Genomic DNA, 20,532 nt, shown 5'->3' on the forward strand with positions numbered 1-20,532 from the left:
TCCAAAGTTTCAGTATGAGCAAATTCCTCATGTTATCAAGGCTTAGAAGGAAGACTGTTTTCTCATCTTAGTCTATGTAAACCAGCTGAATCATTTAAAATAAAGCAGAGAGGAAAGCACAAATGTTTCCTATCAGAGGCTCATCAGACCTGAGGAGATGATGAAGACTGCTATGATCAAAAGCAGCTTCTTCCCCTCACCCCAGCTGGACCTCCTGTAGCTTGGTTTAATGTTTGATAGCATAGAAGATAAGATTTGAGAAGTCACGTTTATCCTGATGAATGTCAAGCATAGAACTAAGACATTTAACCACCACAGTAGTCAAGGGAGTGGGATGCATGCTTCTATGAGCAGTTCAGATCAAGAATTATTCTTTCCCTCTAAAACGTCAGTGAACATAAGGTGGTAATGCTTCTAGCTCCTTAGGTAAGTCTCTAAGGGTAGTAGCCAGTCATGATCCATCTTACTCAACAAAGCCCTCATGACAAGCTGCTTTTTTTTTTTTTTAAGAGAAAATATATTTGCCCTTAATCATATCCATAAGTTTAATGATAGATTTTCTTTGGATTGTTTGATGTTGGAAAAGGCTGCCCAGGGAGGTGGTGGAGTCACTGTCTCTGGAGGTGTTCAAGAAATGTGTAGATATGGCACTTAGGGAAGTGGTTTAGTGGGTGTGGTGTTGGTTGGTCAGCTGCTGGATTAGATGATCTTAGGGATATTTTACATGATTCTATGTGAAAGATATATCACCAATTACATCTGCTTCATAATCCTAGCAATATTTCCCCCCCCACTTTTTTTTTTCCCCTCTAAGCAAGTTTGTTTTTATCTAAAGTGCTTTCCATCTGCTGCTAACCTCCTCTGAGTTTGCCGCATCCCATCTTTTCTATCTCATTTTGGCACTAAGCTCTCACCTTTCCATGCTCAGTCACCCAGTTTATTCACTGTCTGAATTGCTGCTTCACTCCTGTGTGGTGGTGCAGAGCATGCTGCAACGCTTCTGCTTCCCTGTGTTCATCATCTACTGCAGTATTCTGACCTACAGTCTCTCTTCTCTTATATGGAGGTGTTATGCAGTCTCTTTACTTTGTCTTTGAGTGGTGCTCCGCTCTTGGTCAGAGCTTGGCAGGTATATTTGCTGGGCTAGCATCTTAATATCTTACAAGTTATTTGGCTGTCTCTGCCACTGGCAAAGCCTGGAGCTGGTTCTGCTTAAACACAAATCCTCTACACTATTTGCTCTTGCTGGTAGGAAGGATCAAATGTGGGACTGCAGTTTCAGAAGTTTTGATTGTTGGGAAGCAGCTGCAAGTGCCCTCAAAATTTGGAAAGCAGTCAGATGCACAGAGCAATCAGAGCTGGGATATTGTTCAGAGCAGGGTAAGGTCCTGATTCAAAGTCTCCGAAGTCAGTGGCACTACTCCTATTATATGCCTGTGATGCGGAATTACAGGTCAACCACCAATAAATGCCAGCCTGGCCAAAATACTGTGCTTTTCCCCTCCGTTCCAGCTTATAAATGCAGTTGTATGTTTTAGACTACCAATCATGTGTAATCAAGAAAATAGAAGCAACTGAGTACCAAAATGCAGTGTTGGAAATATATTATTAGAGAGCTGAGCCAAATGAGGTATCCATCAAAAGGGGTAATGAGTGATTTTTTTAGCCTATGCTGCAACAAGATGTGACAGAAAGATCTTTCATATCTTCAAGCATAGAAGGTCTTTGCTTTGTGGTAGCTGAATTTTATATATGTTTCATGGCAATTTTCTTTTAGAAATAGCTAGGAGACAACATTTTACCAGCAAAGAAAAGTGGATTTTGAAAGATGTATATGTCTGTGATAACCTGAAGTTGTGTAACTTCATGTAGCCTAGTCGGTCTGTAGAGTCATTTGCGTTTGTAGGAATTGCTTCCTTTCAGAGAGGAATGGTGTAGTCAGTAGTTCGGCTGCTGAAAGACTTAAAGTGGGAATTTTATTTTTTACACTCAGAAGAAAAAAAGAGCTTTGTATTAGCTATCAAACGCCTTCCTCCTCCCCCCGCACCTTGTTCCTTGTTGACCCCAAACTTTACCCAGTGAAAGTTGTGTGACAGTAAAATTGTGGGAGAGCTTATTAAATCTGCACATTTAATACTTCATTTTAAACATTGGATAATAGAGGACCCTCTTTTAATTAAAGCTATCAATTTACCATCTGTGCAAATTGGATTTTTTTCCCCATTCTGTATTACCTGAAAAACAGCATTACTGTAGGTAATTTGTGAAGCGTTTCAATATGACCACCTGCAATTAACAGCTGGATAAGTGTGTGCAGTGGTTCTGAATAGAGACAGGCTCTTGGACACTGTTCTTCCTTCCTTTGTCCCCATCTGCTCTTACCTCTGTGCCTGAGCACCTGTTGCTCCTGGGCTATAGTGCTGGGGTTGGCTCAAAACAACTGCTGGGAAATTATTTTTGGGAAAATTACTGCGACCAACAGTTTAGCTGAGCAACTCTCTGCTATGTACATGTGTAAAGCATTTCAAATCCAGTGCAACTTTTAGGCCAGAAGTCTTTTTTTGTTTAACTTTCCATTGAGGAAAAAGCAGTATGATACTGCCAATAAGAAAGCAAGTACTGCCCCAAACTCATCCTATTGTGCAGCCTTGCTTCATGAGGAAGGGAGACAAGTTCACAATGTCATTTTCTCCCCTGTTCTTTGCATTCTGCTCTCTTCTTTTACTCCTTTTTCAAAATAATTCGTGTTCTTATCCAAATAATTTTTGTCTCTGCAGCAAAAAGGTCAAAATAATATTGTCCCATATACTAGGCCCTTTTCCCATCACTACTTTTCCTTATATTCCTTGAGGCATTTGGACGATTTTTGCCAAAATTTAGGAGAGGTACTGAAATCATTGTAACTGCCAAAGAAGAGGTGGGAATATAAATGGCTTGGTAGCAAGCCAAGTAAACTGATAACAGTTACTGACTTGTATGCTGTGCCAGAGTTGGGCAAGCTCCTCCTGGGTTTCCTCAGCATCCCACCATCAATATTATAGTAATATTATGGTCCCTCTTGCTCAAAGTTTTAATACAGGGATATTAGCTGAGATAATTTTGTGCAGCTGTTAAGCTTCACTTTAACCCAACTTGAATGAGTATGTCATGATTTTTTTGTTGGTGAGACAAATATTCTTGAGGGAGGTCGTATATTCCTCCGGTACTAGGTTTTACCAGTGGGGCAGAACTGAAAGAGATGATCCTAGGTTACTCTTGAGCTAAAATAATAATTGTCTGTCAGAGTGCATTAATAGGACACCTTCAGAGTTGCACTACCAAATATTGTTGGGGAGTCCTGAGGACAAGGGAGGTTCCTTAACACAAAGCAATACATTTTCTGTGTGTACCACACAGAACTGAAACTGTTGAAGGCCAGCTGAGTCTGTGGGAGAGGGAGGAGTACAATTTTCATTTTTGATTTGTCAGCTCTGACTGTAGTTTCTGTAAATCTCACTCTGTTGCCTGCCTACGTGTTGTAAAAGCGATCACACTTAAAAAATACCATTTGTATATAAGGATGAAGGATTGCGAGGAAGGGCATATTTCGCTTTTGGCATTTGCTTAAATTCTTAGAAAATTACATGACGTAATGTCCAGGAAAGTTTGCAAGTTGCTGCATATTAAAGCTACTCAGGGCTGATTTCAATCCTCAGCACGCCTGAGCATTGAGTCCATTAATACTTGTTACTGTGTCAATAGACAAAACAAACTCCGGGCACTACCAATTAACTTCAGCAGCAAGCATATCTTCCCAAGAAAAAAATCAAGTGAACAACATCTTTTATTAGGAGGTGAGAGACCAGAGCTGGTGTTTCAGACATCTCGTGACCTTTGTGTGTGTCTGCTATCTCATTATCTTTGACAGGGATTAAATGCAATCTTCGGAGCTGATCAGTGCCCTGAGTCCCTCTGAAGAGACTTTATTTAATTTACTGTATTATATGATCTCATCTTTTCTCTTTAACTGGAGACATCTCAATCTATTCTCATGATAGTTATATTGTGTGTGTATATAAATGCATACATACTTACAGATAGACGTGGCTTTAGTCTTTCCTTAGAAAATTGTTAGAAGACCATTCTAAATGTGTTTGAATATATCTAAAATAAAAATTGCTGATGTCTTGAAGGAAAAAAGAGGAAGACTTCAATGAGCACCTTACGTTATTCTTTAATGAAGCTTTTGCCGTAATCAGTGAAAAGGCTGAGTTGGAAATAGGCTTCCTGTGAATTTCTCATGAAATGGAAATTGTTACTTAAATTTGATCTTGTCTGCTTCTCAGCACAGGGTTGAGCACTGCTTCAGGATTCTCTTGGTGGCTGAAATGAATGGCTCAGGAGACCTCTGAGATCAGCCATACCTGGAGAAAGAGCTTGTCTGATGCTCCAATGACAAAGACTGTACTGCTTGTATCAGTACTCAGTGTGCTAGTACCAGAAGAAATGACTGAATACAATGACACAATTGCAAACTGGGGGCAAATACAATGCCCCTAATTGTCCTCTTAAATAGCCTTTTGAAGAGGTTGTAGATCCTTATGTAAACTCCAGTCCTCAGGTACAGGGCCACCCCCTGTGGGGTGATTGCTCTCACCTGGATACTTACGTTGGCTCCTGCTTAGCTACTCATTCTCTACTGAGATGGTGCAGCCCCTGTTTGTACACTGAACTTACAATGTGTTTCAAACCTGATGAGTAATTAATGAGTGTTGCACTTAGTTGCACATACAGAGGAACACCTGGGCCATGCAGATACCACCCATCTAACTTTCCAGGAGAATTCTCAATGAAATAAGGAGAGTTATGGGGAAGATCCAGGCAAGATTCCACACAGATAGAGTATTTTTTATTGACTGAAGCAGGTAGTTGTGTAGTCTGGGGGGAATATAAAATACCAAATTTTTGTGGTATTGGTGTAGCACTCTGGTGTGAGGGACTGAACGGTAGCAGAAAAGGTATGGTTGAATAAAATCTAACCGTGCCCCTTCCCAGAGGAGCTTGGATTTTTTCATTCAAGTTTCATTCAGGGCGATGGATGTCATCTACTTGGACTTCTCCAAAGCCTTTGACAGGGTCCCTCATCACATCCTCTCCAAATCGGAGAGGTATGGATTTGAAGGATGGACTGTTCGGTGGGTTAAGAACTGGTTGGCTGGTTGCAGCCAAAGGGTTGTGATAAATGGTTCTATGTCAGGGTGGAGGCCGGTCACGAGTGGTGTCCCACAAGGCTCAGTCCTGGGACCGGTGCTCTTCAGTGTCTTTATCAATGACATAGACAATGGAATCGAGTGTACCCTCAGCAAGTTTGCAGATGACACCAAGCTGAGCGGTGCAGTTGATACATTGGAAGGAAGGGAAGCCATCCAGAGGGACCTGGACAGGCTGGACAAGTGGGCCCACGAGAACCTAATGAGGTTCAACAAAGCCAAGTGCAGGGTGCTGCACTTGGGCCAGGGCAATCCCAGGTATTTATACAACCTGGGGGAAGAAGTACTTGAAAGCAGCCCTGCGGAGAGGGACTTGGGAGTCCTGGTGGACGAGAAGCTGGACATGAGCCAGCAGTGTGCGCTGGTGGCCCGCAGGGCCAACTGTGTTCTGGGCTGCATTAAAAGAGGAGTGGTCAGCAGGGAGAGGGAGGTGGTGGTCCCCCTCTACTCGGCTCTTGTGAGGCCCCATCTGGAGTACTGTGTCCAGGCCTGGGGCCCCCAGTACAAGAAAGACGCGGAGCTCTTGGAACGAGTGCAGAGGAGGGCGACCAAGACAATCAGAGGGCTGGAGCACCTCTCCTATGAGGAAAGGTTGAGGGAGCTGGGCTTGTTTAGTTTGGAGAAGAGAAGGCTCCGGGGAGACCTCATTGTGGCCTTCCAATACTTGAAGGGAGCGTATAAACAGGAGGGGGATCGATTGTTTGTGAGGGTGGATAGCAATAGGACAAGGGGGAATGGATTTAAGCTGAGACAGGGGAGATTTAGGTTAGATATTAGGAGGAAGTTTTTCACACAGAGGGTGGTGACACACTGGAACAGGTTGCCCAGGGAGGTTGTGGATGCCCCGTCCCTGGAGGCATTCAAGGCCAGACTGGACGTGGCTCTGGGCAGCCTGGTCTAGAGGTTGGCGACCCTGCACTTGGCAGGGGGGTTGAGACTTGATGATCTTTGAGGTCCTTTTCAGCCCAGGCCATTCTATGATTCTATGATTCTATGGTTTCCTACCCAGATGCTAGCAAGCCTGTAATGTGTGGCATTACAGACTGGGAAGCAAATGTGACAAGTGTGGCAAGAGATTTCTTCTTAGCAGGTTGTTTTTTTGATGTGTTTAAAAAATTTTTCTGTCCAACTTCCCATTTTCCAGAGTTGATTTTCCTAGTTTGAACATTTTATGTTGAGTGCTATTTACATGACATTTTTAATCTTCCTTTATAATGATGAGACGTTGGAGGAAAGCACAATTACATTAGGAATACTGCAGAAGGAGGATTTTTGCTGTCCTGTGCAGATGCTGATGAACAAAAACACAGATAGAGTAGTTTTTCATTAGCAGCGCATTATAAACATATGTAATCCATAGGACAAAATCACAAAACATCATGATTGAAATAATAAATGCTTTGAAGCTGTGTGCAAAGGAAATATACTCTGCAATTTTGAGATTATACTTCTTTTGACAGGAAAAGACTAGCATCCCTTCAGACATGATTTGAGAAACAGTAGCCTTGCACTAAGAAGATTTGCCGAAATGCTTAAGTTGAATGCTGTCTAAAGCTGGTTCTCTATGACTGTCTAAACAAACGTTTTGGTTCTGAGTGGCAGAAAACCCCCCCTTATTCATCTTATGGAGTCTGAAGCAGAGCTGTGGATTCTTCCTTGATTTCTAAATCTCAGTGCTTTGTGGGGTTGCTCTCATTCAGGAAACTTCCCAACTCCAGTTCACAATGTGAGAGGGCAAGATGGCAGATGGAGACTATTGTTAAGTACCTGGGTGCCAATTGTGTCCCTAGCTGGAATGTGGATTAAATAACTTGCATCACAGCTCTGTTGAGTAGAATAAGCTTGCCTGGTTTAACAAGATCAGTTGCAGTAGGATATATAGTTTATCAGCAGCAAATGAATTGAGAAGCTGCTGCCTTGCAGTTTTGGTAGCTTTGCTCTGTGTCATAGCAATATAAACATTTTCAGTCTACAAAGTTCACCAGGAGGTAATGATTATTTTAAGTGGTAAATGAAGAATGGAATATTTAGCTTTCCAGAAAATTTTTGTACCTGAGCTGGATCAAAACTCTCTTCTGATTTGTAGAATCCCCTGACTTGCTGTCATAGGCTACAGTGTAATAGTTGTGATGTCACAGAATCCTAGAATTGTTTGAGTTGGAAGGGACCTTTAGAGGCCATCTGGTCCAATTCTCTTGCAATGAACAGTGCCACCTACAGCTCCATCAGGAGCTCAGAGCCCTGTCCAGCCTGACGTTGAATGTCTCCAAGGATGGGGCATCCACCACCTCTCTAGGCAGCCTGTGCCAGTGCTTTGTCACACTTAGTGTAAAACACTTTTTCCTTATATCCAATCCAGGTCTCCCCTCTTTCAGTTTGAAACAATTTCCTGTTGCCTTATTATGTCAGATCCTGCTAAAGTGTTTGTTGTTTTTTTCTTCTGTTCCCCCCTTAGACACTGAAAAGCTGCTCTCGAGTCACCCCACAGCCTTCTCTTGTCCAGGCTGAACAGCCCCAGCTTTCTCAGCCTGTCCTAATGCCATGGGAAGTTGTTAGGTGAGACAAGAGTTCATGCCATATATCCAGCAAACTGGTTTCAGCTTTGAGTAGAAGACAGCCTAGGCTGGACAAATTACTTCCAGTTCTGGAATAAAAGCAATGCTCTTGAAAATTAAATACTAAGAGTTGTTTGCAACTGCTGGTGCCGTCTCAGAGGGCAGTTACTACCTGGAGAGTCTGGTTAGGTGGAAGAGAGCTGAAATATATACCATTATATTTCATTATATACCAGTATATTTTCACTGAATGTCACTGGCTTGCCAAGAAGTGCTCTCTGACTCTGCTCAAACTAACATCAGGGTCTGTATATTGCAAACAGCAGGAGCTGTATTCATTGTTTTCTTTAGCATCTTTCATTAGAAACTGTTTCTGGATACTGAAACTTTAAGCAAGCTCGGCAGTACTGCTTTGTTGCTTCAGTGTTTGAAGACTAGAAGAGACAGCAATATTACTTCTGGGTTTGTGTTCCTGTTAACCTTAATGATTTTTTTTTTTTAAAGTTGCACATTATTATCCTTTTCTTCTTAAATGTTTTCCTTTGGAGTAATTCAAACAAAGAATTTCTTTACAAAGTCACAGTGCTTCTATGTGGGAGTCTGGCTGGCACCAGCTTGAAAACAAGGTGGATCTTGTCTGGATCCTGGAGACTGCGTCTCCAACAGCATTTACTATCTTTCTGGTTGCTCATGTTGTCCTAGTTTACTACTGGTTAGGGTGAGGAACGGCTTTCAATGACAAAAAGCAAACTGCTGCTCATAGCTTGATGGCTTGTAGCCTGCAGTCTGCAGAGTAGAGCTAATTCTTCAATGTTCAAATGAGTACTGAGGCAAGAAGGCCTCTAGAAGACTAATTATCCTATCTTTGATAGTTCTAAAAGTTTTTTTTCTAGTCTTCACCTGGTCTGCTACCTCTTAGCTTTCCCCTTCAGGATCTGCCTCTGAGTCATGCCTCATAATGTTGCTCTGCAGTTATCTGCTGCTTTGTAAGAGTAGAGTGGTAACATTCATTTTTCTTGTTAAGGAAAAGACAAAGATTACCATCTCTTTCAAAGCACAGAACTGTTGTCTTGGCAGCAGTTGGGAATACTGCTTTCTTTTTGCAGCATGTGGTCATCCAAAGAAAACAATGTGGAAATCAAACACATGAAAGTGAGTAGACTGACACTAAAATAGCCCAAACCAAGTGCTGTTGCTCTTAATGAAACTGGGTGCTTTATTCACAGCCTGAGGATTTACTCAAGTCTGCAGTTTGACTGCTGTTAACAGCAAGTGGTTGCACAGTCTGACTGCTGTGGGAAATAGGGATTTTCACAGTTCTTGGAGTGCTCCATGGCCTGCCATTTTCTTGAGCTATATCTGGAGGAATTCTGTCCAAATTGTCCCAGATACAATGTTCAACGTTGCAGTGTTTCTCTCTGACTCGAGGCCTTATGGAAGTTGGTACTAATTTCATAAATGTATGTAAAATTTGAGAAGCTGTCAAATATACATCTTGCCCTTTACAATTTGTTGCTGATGTTCTCCATCTGCCAGCTCTCCAGCATCTCTGTGTGTATATTTATATGCATACAGTAATGCTGAATAAAGCTTGAGGTTTTTCATAAGAATGAAAATTTGGCAGTTCCACACATTTATTTAGAAGTTAATTCTACTCACTGAAGTGGCTAGTGGGCTGCACATGCTCTCTTCTCCAGAAGTTACTTAGGTCTGTGCTGTGTCAGTGAGATGGAATATATGACTATATCTTACACATACTGTTGTCTGAATTATATTACCCTTGAAGCTCTTGTTTGTGTATTCTGATTTGACAAGTTTTGCTAAAACACCATTTTAAAAAAAATGAAGCCCCCAAATAGCTGCTGTGATGGAGAGCTCAGGAACTGCCAACTTCAAATTAAGCATTCCTGAGTTTCTGTGCTTGAGCTGTGATGCTCAGTAGTTTCTATTAAAGCAGCCAAGATATATTGCTAAATTGAAGGGAAAGCTCAAATATTGGGATTTCATTGCAGCAGTGAGAATGCATAAAGTGCATCAAGTTTATTGCCTGGGCAGACCTATAATTGACTAAAACACAAGGTGGCAGGGAAGGAAGGGGTAGACAGTGCTTCTCTGCTCAGAGCTATGAGGAAAGCAGTGCACAAACACCTCTGTGAAGGGAAAACCCAGCACGCTTTCACCATGCACCTTTCATGCTGCGCTGGGCACAGTCTGAACAGGCACATGGGAGGCTATATCATCTATGCAACTAAATTTTTCCAATTATAGTATCTTATTACTTAAAAATTTCACTGTTAAGCCTTCTTGATTCCTTCATCTTCTTGACTGTTCTCCCTTTCTCCCATGCCTTACTGCATGAGTGTGTATTTAGATATACAGGAAGCCGTCCTTCAGCACATTCAAAAGTATTCATCCAAAGGAGGTTCTGAACATCAAGAAATAAACACGATGTTGCAATAACTAGGCATAATTGTAATGTATTCCCCACCAATCTACAGGGAATGCTTTTCTTGTGGGTAGGCAGCCTGGGTGGTTGTACCAAGCATCCTCTCAGAACTGAGAAAATCACAGCTAAAGTTGTAAAAATGCCTCTTGAGAAGTTGTACAGGCTGATCAGTGGAGGTCTAAAGGCTGTATTTACTGTGAGAATTGAATCTCTGCTTCCCCACTGCTTGGGTTAAAGCTAAAACTTTGCTAGCTTTGCTTTCCGGAGCAGTTCTCTATGGAGGTAAAATCTGATCTGCTAATGGAGATTTTATGCACCTACAGTGGCAACAAGAAAGGCAGCAGCTGTTCCCTATAGAGACTGCACAGGGATGTATGGGTTTTGCACACACACACTTCTATAATATTAATATAAAAATATCTTAATACTACCATAGTTGGGAAAGATGGGGAGTCTGTAAACAAAACACTAAGGCACGTGCGCTCTTGGTGATTTTGTTCAATAGTAGTACTGAAAACATTATATATACTGTTTTCCTTCAAACAGAAAATACTCTAATTGCTCTAAATGCGAGGAAGAAATGGTACGACCTCTGTTCTATTTGGAAAGCTGACTGAGAACTGTTATTCTTCAGCATATTGCATAGGAAATTGAGCTTTAATTCAACATAATGCTTCCCTCGGACTCTTGAGAAGAAAACTTGAAGCTGTACTTTAGCAAAAGGTTAGCAGAGGGGCAGAATGAAGCGTCTCGCTATGATTGTCTCAACTACAGTGCTATTGAGAACAATTTCAGGCAGAAACAGTTCACCTGGTATTCTTGAGGTGCACATGCAGTGGGACTCTGCTGGATCTGTTGCTTCTTTAGCTTGATCAGAAATGGAAATGCCAAAAGCCAGCACCTGTAGCCCTAATTTAGATTTCCAGGGCACAGTATGGCCTTGGATAATCATGCGCTTGTGTTCAGGGGCAGGATTTCCTTCCCACACAGTCTAAGAGGGGAAGAAAATCACACTTTGTAACAGGCTCAAGTATAATTGTGCCTGTAATAGATAGAAAATACTGAATTTCCCAACACTAGGAAACAAAATACAGAATTGAAAATATATGTACTTGTAGGATGAATAAGCAAGAAAGATGGGACCCATTTAGCTTTATATAGAAGCTGGAGGGAGAAAATGCTGGTAAAGAGAGGGTGCAGGAGTTGAGCAATGTTTGGAAAGCAGCGTTTTTGGTAATGAGCTATCTAATAGAAAAAATAATTTACATATATGTTGTCTCATTACCCATTGAGCTGTATACAGAGCACTTCTGGGAGAGATACTCTGCCCTTTGGGTGAGGCATTGTGAATAGTTTTGCAATGCTGGGCACCAGATGCTTTGTGAAATGTATATGCCTCTTGGTGTTGACAGCGTTGCAAAACTGCTTTTTCCTGTGCTGTTGAATGGTGAGCATTAATCAGCTTTAATGATCACTAGTGGATATACTAGCAGCTAACAAAAGTTGCACTCTCCTTTCTGCTCTAAATGGAGCCTCAAATAGCTGTAGTTGCCTACGGCTGTGTGCTAGAAAGCCTGTTTTCTTCTGTGGATCACACTCTCACCCTTTAATCAGAACTTGTTCTGAAAATGGCAATGCCATGTCTCTAAGGGTGATCTCATTTTTGAGGGCAGTAGCCAAGGGGGAAATTGTCATCTGTTTCAGTCTGTTCAGAGAATGAGACTGAGAAAAACACATTTTGAACTTCAAGAAAAAACATTATTCTTGTTGTTATGCAGTTCAGCTGGGAGCTTCTCTGCACAGAAAAGTTCTGGGTTTCATTCATGCAATTCCCCTTCCAGGGATGCATCAAGACCTATCTCCACAACAGCCCTGAGAGACTCGCCTCCAAGGGAGCACCTCACAGGTCACAGTAAGCGTCTGCTTGAGAGACAAGTGTATGAGCTCCTGTTAGAGAGAACAGACATGTGCAGCAGATTGGCTCACTCTAGAAGAGGCATGGAGGGGGGGGATTTGGTTGCATAAGCACAACTGTTTGGGATGCTGCACACAAAAACTGCAATGTCTGCACCTTGCTGCCAGGTATGAGTGGTTTCAGGGAGGATCTGAGCCCTTAAAAACTAACTGCGTGCCCAGGTACCTCCCTTGGTCACCTGAAATGATGTTATATACTCAGAGAGGGAAGCCAGGTGCCACCCCAAAAAGCTTGTCATCTCTATTGGTCTCTGGGCGCCACTGACTGTGCTGACTGGGGGATCCCAGTCAGACTATGAAGACATAAAGTGAGCGTGGACAATTAAGTTCAAGCACCTTTATCACAGACTAAACTGTGTACCCAGTTTGACTTCATAGGGCACTGTAGTTTGTTACATTTTAATGGGTTTTCTTCCTTAGAATAGATAGTGGTGATACTGAACACGTTTACTCGAAGGGTGCTGCAGAAACCTTTGCTACAACAATGTAGATGCTGGGGCCTTGGGGACTGCATGGTCATGCATATGGTATGAGCTCAACATTGTGTTACTCCAATTTTCTGAAATGGAGTCTCAAGCTTAAGAAAAAAATAAAAGCTTACTTTTAAAAAAAAAAAGCTCAAATACAAATATCAATCAATTTTATTGATGTTTGTGTTCTTAAATAAATAAACTAAGGTGAATTTCTGCTTAAAAGTGAGGCTGTTATTTATTATCCTGTCTGATGGAAGAAATGCCACAAAAAATCCAGTGATTGTTGACTGACTGGGTAGAGTAAAGCTTCAGTGGGTTTTCAGCATCAAGGTAAATTACGCTCTTGTTTGGTTGATGCTAAGGATATGAAAATAGGTGCCGTCATGCACTCTCTCTTTTAACAACTCAGAGCTCAATGCCGAAGTCTAAATCTGGAATAGAGCTTGTGGAAGTGCCCAGGGAACGTTTCACTTTGTTTCAGCTGACTGACAGACCAAAGAAGAGGGAGGGAACAGTGTAGAGGGATGCTTTAGAGAAGGGCTGCAATTCACTTGCTGCTCACCTATCTTCTTCCTCAGTAAATCTGCAGTAGTAAAAATAATAAGCTTTTTATAATGTTAAGAGTATATTTTTGCCCTTGAATCCACATATGATATATGATCGGAAGTAGCTATAGGGCAACCCAGCTCAGTATGCCTTTTATTGCGTTTTTGATCAGTGTTGACTTCTATGTCAGCATGCTCGCAGTATTTTGCTAACATCGTAAGTTTTAAAATAATATAAATTTGTTTTACCTATTTTTATTGCCCCTATAGATTGACCCTAATGATGTTTTATATCAATTTTGAAGACATTTTATCGTTTTAGAGTCCCTCATTTGAGCACAGAATTAGAAATTGGATAATTAAAATAGCACGAGGGAACTTTATTATTTCCAAGCATTTTATTTGAATAGCAAGCTGAAATTATGATAAGTTGTTTTGAATCAGTAAGATTCAAAAGATGTATTATTTTCAGTAAGTGCCATGAGTATGTTCAGTATCTTAGGAGCTTTTATTTGATAGAATGCATATTTGACAGAACATATCGTTTCAAGTAGTCTGCACTGAGATGCTTCCTGAAATGAATTGCGTTCACTTTCTCTTATATAAGACATAATCTCTCTCCATTAGCATAAGGATAGCATTATGTAATGAAATACTGCATTTAATTTAAATACTTTGGTTTGTGGTTGACACAAGCAGCCACTTTAAATTCACAGTGAGCGTTAAGTTGCATGCTTTATTATATTTTTTTTGCATGCAGAATGGAATTGTGTTCTAAATGTAAATGTACCATCAGTAGGCCCAGTAAAAGTGACTGTAGCGAGAAAATGCAAAAAGAAAATGAAGAACATTCCAACTGCATCCCAGAGATGCAGGCATGCCAGCTATGCTCATCAATAATGCTGTCTGAGAGGAAGACATTGGTGTAAAGGGCATGAGAAGTTGCTTCCATTTCCTGCTCACAACTACAACAATGCCATAAAATGACATCAACTTGACTGACAGCATTGCGGTGTAGGTAATGATGTACTGAGAGAGGATAGAGTGGGCTGCTGAGAAAGGAAGAGGGGAAAAATTGTCCATGAGAGTGAAGGTCAGGAGGTGATGTGGGCAGATGTGAGAGTAGGGGAGGCAGCTACCAAACCCAGCAATTATTTTCAGGCACAAGTCACTGTGGCGTCATCAGAGGAAACTGGCTTTTGAAAGGCTCTGCCACAAAATTTCCTTTGGGTGTTTTTTTTTTTTTTTTTAATTAAACCCACCACCAGAGAACTTCTTTGTGAGTGCAACCACCGAAAAGCAAATATTTTAGCAAGAAAATGTTTCTTGTGAAAATATGAACAAATTGCTTATGTCCAGAAGAGCATGCCAGTGAAATGTCTTGTTACTTGCACCCTCAGAAATGATAAACTGAATTATGGGACAGTCTGGGTAGTCTCAGCTCTGGCAATGAGTAGACTCCATATTCAGAAAAGATTGTTTCCAGAGCAGTAGTGCATCAAATGTGCAGATAGAACTGCGGAATTCATCTTGTTCTGTTGAATACTAGCTAACATTTTTGAACTACTCAATTTTAAGAGGAGTTTGGCGGTAGCTTGGACAGACAATGACAACAGCGGAAGTCTCTCACTGGCGTAACCTTTTCTAATTTATAGCAAAATACTGTACTTGGCAGTATATCTTCTCTTGTATGTGAACATCTCACTTCTGAAAAGGTACTTGAATATTAGAGATCATTGCAGGTTCTTTTTCTTTGTGTAGAAGGTTTATAGAAATGAAATCTATGAAATAAGGAGAACAAAATTATTATTCCTTTTCACAATGGAAGACTGAAAGTGTATATTGGAGGTCTGCTGCCAGCCATGTCTGGATGCAACTAGGAGCACTAAAGTCATGCCACATGTGTGCTGGAGCTCACTGGGAAAGCTGAAGACTGTGCTGCCACTGGGATTTTTTGCTTTACCACCTTTTTTTTTTCCACCACCGACGCTGAAAGAGCTCAGTTTCTGATATCAAAACAAATTTTCAAAGAGAAAAGGTAGAACCATGGCAGAAATTGTAGAAACAACCACGTCTTTCTGTAAATGTCAGTGAATATTTGTGGAGCTCTTGAGGCTGGGCTGATATATCTTACTTCAGTTTGTTCACAACAGCAAGCCACCTGCTGCTCTTCTCATGTTTCTCTGGTGTGTATCTGTGTGCTTATGAATGGAACCTCTGTGGTGTCTCAGCACCCCTGAGAGTTCATCCCCACTTTGTCCCATGGAACTCATCACTTGAAAGTGACTATTCCCTCCCCTACCTCATTTCAAAGGAAACCTATATGGCAGACCTGATTATCAAGCCCTCCTTTTATCAGTCCTGGTATTAGTATCAAATATTTTTTAAGTGTGGGGGAAGGAGCTGCTATTCTGAGACTTTTGTATTGCCCAATGAGACACCACCAGTTGGTGGGTGGTTTATGAAATATACCTTTCTGAGCCCCTTCTTCTGTATCATCAGTTAGGTCCCACCATGACTACAAGGCATCACTGCTTGCAGCATGAGGACAGCAGCCCAATGGGAGCAGTATTAAAATTAATTTAGTTAAGTTATGGATCAAGTAATGCAAGGAGGAGAAAAGGGAGTTTAAGGTGTATTTACAAGGTTGTTTCATTTGTGTCTCTGGTGTTACCGCCTAGAAAGGCAAAGCTCTGCACAAAGTTATGTAGAACCTGGACCCCTAATTTCAGGTCTGGGGTAGCTGTGTAGATGTAATTCTATTATTTTATTTTTCTCTTGTCCTGCTTTCCTGTTGGGAAACATTACATGCCTGGTAGCGCGTAGCTGACTTTTCTCAAAGATTTACGGTATGACCTTAGATAAGAAGTAAGCTGTGTATGTGTGGAATTTACTGCTTGTAGTGCTTTAATTAACAGCAGGTGCTGTGCTCCAAAATAGCCTGAGAAATGATATCATTTTGAGACACTTTCTTGTGAGACACTTTTGATGTTTGTGGGACACCTATCTTGTTTTGATATGTGTGGGGCACCTGTCTTGTAAACAAGTGTGCTATATAAGAGAGGGCTGCTGCCCTAATAAAATGAAGCTATTTGAACTCACACTGAGTTGCTGCTTCCCACGCGGGCAGGCGGGGGCTTGTCTTTTCCTTTTGCCGACTGTCGGGGTGACCCTGTGTCCAAGTGTTTTCCTACACTTTCCCTCTTTGCACGCTCTTGTAGACAGCAAAAGACTGACTTGTATTAGCCTCCCTGCTGCTTTATTAGCAAGTAGGGTAAAGGATGCAGAAAGTCTGGAAATGAGAGAAAGAACAAAGAATGTCCTAGTAAAAGCACAAGAAGTGTGAAGTGTCCTTTAGCCATCTGTTCCTCAGCCACCTTTCAGTGTCTGGGAGTCAGATGCCATTTAAGAGTGTCCAGCTTTCAGGTGTAACTTTTGTTGCCGCTGGTTGCCCTCTAATGCAGTGCACTTCACCAGCTCAAAGGGCTTTACACTACCCACGGCCCTTTCCTGGAGGGGTTCGCTCTGAATGAGGGTCCACAAAACCAACTAGAAGTCAGAAGCCTTTCTTCTGTTCCTGACACCCAGTCCCATCTTTTGCCCTTGCCTCCAGCCAGCCCAGAAACATTTGCTGTCCTTCTGCTGGAGGATGTTCTTCTGTACCAATGAGGAGCCAGTTTTAGTCTGGAGGTCACTGTGAGCAGTCATTATCAAGGCTGTCAGCATGTGTGCTGTCCTTTTACACAGCTGCTGCATTCCTGCAAGGGATGGATGCTACTGTAGGAAAGAAATGAAATGTAAGCACCAAGAGGAAAGATTTAATTAGACATCATCTCTTAAAGTGACTGCAAGGATTGCTCAACTTTCATTTTGTCTTTCATTCTAGGGTACACTGCTGCTGTCTTCCTTGTCTTCATCCCTATAACATAAGTGATAATAAGGAAGAAAAAGAACAATCACCAATTCCTTCCCCTGGGAATTACGGAAGAGGGCTAATGTTGCTAGGAAACATTCACTAGTTTGCACTTTGCTGTGCAGCCAGGAGGACTCTGTACATATACAGAACACAAGAAGTCAGTGCAGAGATAGAAAATCAAAAGCAGCACCAGGAAAATCAGTCATGGTATTTTCCAACTTAGTGTTTTCCTTAAGTAATTGGAAGGAGCATGGGAGAGAGCTTTCTGGCCTGGATGCATAGGTGACAGTTTTAATTAGGCTCTGTACTTCTGGGTGTTAAGGCAGTATGGAAAGTAAAAAAAAGTGTTGTATGGGGCAGGTCTTTCTTTTTCTTTTTTCTTTTTTTTTTTTAAGCAAATATCCTATTTGACATTATGCTACTATCATTTTCTCCTGAAGCACCATTACTTTTTATCACTTCTCTTTGCATCTCGGTTAGCTGTGGCAGAAATTTCTGACTTTTAAAAGCTTTGTGATGTCCTTTGTGAGACAGTTAACACAACTGCCATTCAGAATGACTTCAGTGCACCAGAAGCAGAAGTTTTTGGGAAGTGTGTTTTTTGACTTCCCCATCCAATTAGTTCTTGGCCTCTGGTTTGCTGATGTACATGCCAGAGGTAATTTGTTAAGCATTAAAGAGCATTTTTACTAGTTGAAAGAACATAGCTGCTCGGGAAAACAGACCTTCATGCAAGGGGCTGTGCCAAAGCCAGATTTGTATTTTGAGAATGGAATGAAAAATCTGTTGAACTCTTTGTGCATTAAATTACTGGACATGCACCTTTCCTCTGGGCGCCCTTCCAGAAATGGTGCTTTGGTTGTTGGCTGATATCATGCCTGACGCTGATATCATGTTTGACGCTGCTTCGTGCTGTCCAGATTTGGACATGCCTGTGGCATATGGAGGCACATACGTGCCATTGTGGCAGCTCCCTTATCCTCCCTGGTGCACTTATGCACAGTGAGGAGCTGCCACAACTGCTGCAATTGCTGTTTCCGAGCGGTAGCAAAAAGCTTGCTTTTGAGAGAGACCTTGCTTTTGCAATTCTTGCCTGGTAACTTAGGTGGGTAGTTGCATTTCTGAGGACATGCTTCTTGAGGCTGCACAGATTGCCTTGGTCACGTGCCTCTGGAAACTTTCTGCATTTTCACCAGAGCCAGAGTGTTGCCTTTTCTGCAGTACCTGGACTTTGTTTGTTTGTTTTTGGAAGAGGTGCTTAAGAGTTCACTGTTACATTCCTGTAAGTTCTGTGTCAGGGTTGGGACAGTGTCCCTCTAGTTCACAAAATGCTTTGTCTCCTAAACACTGAAGAGAGTTCAAAATCTCTCAGAAGAAACTGAGAGACCTGGAGAAGACAACAGCCTCCAGGCTGGTACAGCACCCCTTTGCTGGCAGTTGTCAGATAAACAAGATAAACTCTATCCTTGCCAAAACTGGCATTTATCTTTTGAGGAGGGTTTTTTTTCTAACAAGAACTGATCATAAAATGCTTCACTACTTCTCCTCTTCTTTCCCAGTCTTTACCTTTGCCAGAGAAGCTGTGAAAAGGAGTTACGGTGCATTATTTACAGATATTTCTGTTGAAAATCAGGATAATCTGGAAAGAAATCAGATATATTAACACTCCAGCTGTTTTTATTCAACTGAATTTCTGTCACCAAAGTAGAAGAATATCTCTGGGGAAAGAGCAATAGGATATGTCATGACTAAGCATCGTATGGAATGGCCATAATCCATGCTGAAATAAATCTGAGGGTCCATTCTTAAGAGACAGAGGAAGAAATGCAACTAGTTATGGTTTTGTTTGTATCTCATTGCTTCAGGTTGACAAATTCTGTCTCACTCATTTTTTTTCCTGCTGGTAGAAGTCTTCAAAGTGGCAAGTGATTTCTGGTGGTAATGAGTTGGTACATTATTAGCAAGGCTTCAGTTCATTATGAAGAGCAGTATATAGCCAATAAATGTTGTGTTGAAACATCTGTAGGCTGCAGCTTTGTATGGAGATGAAAGAGAGAAGTAATATAAAGCAAAATCAAAGTTTTGTGTATGTCCCAGGATGCAATGCTCTAAATTGGCCCTAGCTGATAAGAATACAGAGTTTAAGATTCTCTGCTGATGTTGGATTGGAATTAAAAGCATCACTAAAATGCCTTCCTAATGACACCTCTAAGTAAATATCCATATGCTGGCCTGGAAAATTGTGTGCAAATATATGCACAGGCTTGCAGTATTATACTGACTTGCTTTATCAAAGCACCTCTGTCTCTGGTGTGATTTAATGGGTCAGTGAATTCACCTTGAAACCAGCAGTGGAACCTCCAGCTTCAATGACTTCAGAAAAGCCTTCAGAAAGGAAGGAGAGATTTTTTTTTGTCTGATATAGTGGGAAGTCCTATGAGATGGTGATCAGTCTATGTATAAGTATACAGGTGAATGGTAAGCTGAGAAGTGTCTAACGTAGTTGACAGGGAAATGAGTAAGGTCTGTCCTGAGACGATTCCTGAGATCTCAATTCCTAATCCAATATGTGTAAGTCCTTCTCCTGCAGAACACAGTGTAGCTGTATTTCTCTCCCTTCTGAGGACAGAGTGAGATGAAATGTAAAAGTGTAAAGCTGCATGTATGTAGAAGTAAACTGCATGTTTTCAAAAGCACATCACCATGTCACTCTTTCCCAAAGACAGCAGGCTTGAGAAATTATCCGGCTACACTGGGCTTGTAGATTTGTCCTTTCTGAGCTGTAGAGATTTGGGCTGTTGCGGCCATCTTCAGATACACAACAGCTCCCTGAATGCTCCCACCAGATGCTACAATGCAAATGATCCTAAGGCCATTTCATTATCTCAGAGAATAGTGTTTATCCACAACTTCAATTTTTTAATGACCTATGATGGTGCTAAGATAAGCTGTGAATTGAGACAACTGGCTTTGTATTGCTCTTCCAAGGTACGGTAGCATCAGAATTTGCATGCTTCTCTACCAGGAATTTAAAGGTATGGGTTAATGTTCGATATGTACTCCTGGCATTTGTCTTGTCTCGGAAGGAAAAGCCAACTCTCCAGTGTGCAGTTACTCACATTGCAAACATGTTTTCTGATGAATTTCAGTGATCTTTCACCTAGGTGGAACAATTTGTATTTATCAGACCATACTGAAAAAAAAGATCAGCGGCAAACAATAACTTTTGTCTTACCTTTTCTTCTTCTTTTTTTTTTTCCAAATACTGCATCTGAAATAAAGAGGTAACAATAAACTCCATAAACTGTAGTGTGCAAAGTATTACCATGGCTAGCTGGAGTTAATAGGGCCAGAATTCTTTCCTGGTCACAGAA

General features: G+C 41.4%; 1 long non-coding RNA gene across 1 annotated transcript in view; it reads left to right on the forward strand.

Annotated features, from left to right (window-relative positions):
• LOC110400009 overlaps nt 231–20,532 on the forward strand; it is a 29,345-nt gene continuing 9,043 nt past the window's right edge. The window contains exon 1 of the long non-coding RNA XR_002439525.1: nt 231–426. This is a non-coding gene — a long non-coding RNA (uncharacterized LOC110400009). The remainder of the gene's footprint in view (nt 427–20,532) is intronic.

Source organism: Numida meleagris, chromosome 5 (assembly GCF_002078875.1).
Source record: "Numida meleagris isolate 19003 breed g44 Domestic line chromosome 5, NumMel1.0, whole genome shotgun sequence".
NCBI lineage: Eukaryota > Metazoa > Chordata > Aves > Galliformes > Numididae > Numida > Numida meleagris.